We start from the raw sequence: 1,925 nt of genomic DNA, 5'->3' as shown, positions 1-1,925 counted from the left end.
TAGTATGGCCTTAAAAAAGAAAATCAACATTAATTTTAGAATAATAAGATTCAACGCAAGTTGTCACTTGTCACGACTATTGAGTTAGATACAACTTAGATAGATTTGTCTTCACCTGATAGAACCACAGCCAGACAGGAAACTTCCCACGAATGAATAATTGTTGACTTCATGTGATTTCTTTTATCGTATTTCCTTAATTTTGTCTTCCATAATTATTAATTAATTAAACGAACATCATCATTACATACATATATATGTATAAATTAGTGGAAATCTATTTTGGAGAGTATGAAAAGATTTGAGTTGAAAATATAGTTGATGATAAAAAACATAATCCAATTAAACATAATTACTCCAATACTTAATGCTAATTAGTACATCAATCCCCAACCAACTACTTTTTTCTTAGCAAGAACATTATTAATCAAGTTGCTTATTAGTAATATATTGCTTCCTCCATATGTCAAACAACCAGTCAAGCAACATGCGTGTTTCTGAATCATCTGAGGGTTCGAATTCCGTTTCCATATCCGAATTGATTCCATTTTCCACTGCTGAATTCTGCTGGTTATGATCAGTTGTTATCACAGCCTCATCAGTATTGGGAGGGAGGTAGAGCGTCGCCGAAGGCCGCCCATCAAACGCCCTCCGGAAATTGGATTTCGTGTAAATTCGGCACAAGCTGAGTTCTTCCTTCAACTACATATGCATAATGCATCACAACTTAAAGTTATCAAATACTAGTATACTAGAAACCCTATGCTCAAATCGAAGCTGATACAGGCCAAACAGAGAACTCATCAGCCCAAAAGACTAGCCTGTTGAAAGAGCCTATTTAGTTTATATAGGCTACACCAGTTGTTCTCACAACAGATGTGAGAATTGAGTCCGTAACAGAAACCCCAGTCAATTGAATTGTAGTAATTGTAGTACTAAATTAAATTAAATTTGAATTGCAGTAATTGTAGTAAACATACTATCATTTGTTAACTACGATAAAGAAAAGAAAACCTAGAAACAGACCTGAGGATTAGGAGACTGATCATAGACTTTATACTCATTCATTTTCCACGTAGTTTTCGATCCGTGTGGAGCTCGGCCAACGTAGAAAACCATGGTCTTTCTCCTTCCAATTTGAAGATTTTGAGAGGTCAAAATATCACAGGGAGTGCCAGTAGATTTCCAGTATCCGGTCTCAGTAAGGCGATTAGGTCTACCACCGCGGGCTTCCCTTTCTTGCATTGCGGTGAAGAAGAACCATTGCTCTTTGTCGCCACGGCACAATTCTCCGGCTAATTCTGCATCATTTTAACAACAAATAAAATTGAGATGCAAAATCAAAATGTTAGATTAACAAAAAAACAATTGATATAAACTAACGTGGAAGCTCCCAAGGACTGTAATCGTAGATGTGAAGGAGTGGAATAACCCTATCAATGGAGGGTGTGGGCCCATTAAGCTTCTTAGGAAGATAATAAGAGAGAAGTTCTTCCTCAGTCGGAAAGAACCTAAAACCTACTAAAACTTCTTCATCACCCATATTAATTATATTAATTCCTTTTATATTTAATTATAAGTGGAAATAAACAAAAAGATAAAGATCATACAAGTTAAAAGCCTAATTCTTTGGCTGTATTCATAGAGAGGTTTCCATTTTCTGCATGAAGAATTAAACCTGGCCTAGTCGTGATCACATTTATAATGGAAAATAGTTTTCTATAACTCCCATTTGAGGAGTGTTGTTCAAATTACGGCATAACGTTTTCAGAGTTATGGAAAGTGGCTTGAGCTAAATCTTGTTTTTTCTTAATTTAATTTTATTCTAGTATTTATCAACTCACTATACTCAACCCAATTTTTTTTTTTTAGCACAGGTGTACCGAACCCACTATTGGCGAAATCCGACTAATCCCGCTCAATCG

General features: G+C 35.5%; 1 pseudogene; it reads right to left on the bottom strand.

Moving 5' to 3' along the window:
- Positions 1-423: 423 nt before the first annotated feature.
- LOC125209737 (NAC domain-containing protein 90 pseudogene) lies at positions 424-1,543 on the bottom strand (annotated as a pseudogene).
- Positions 1,544-1,925: the final 382 nt, after the last annotated feature.

This window comes from Salvia hispanica, chromosome 3 (assembly GCF_029641045.1).
Source record: "Salvia hispanica isolate PSC_SH4W2 chromosome 3, Shi_PSC_v1, whole genome shotgun sequence".
NCBI classification, from domain to species: Eukaryota; Viridiplantae; Streptophyta; class Magnoliopsida; order Lamiales; family Lamiaceae; genus Salvia; species Salvia hispanica.
Note: the sequence above shows the minus strand (reverse complement) of the source record. Positions and strands in the feature narration are given on the sequence as shown.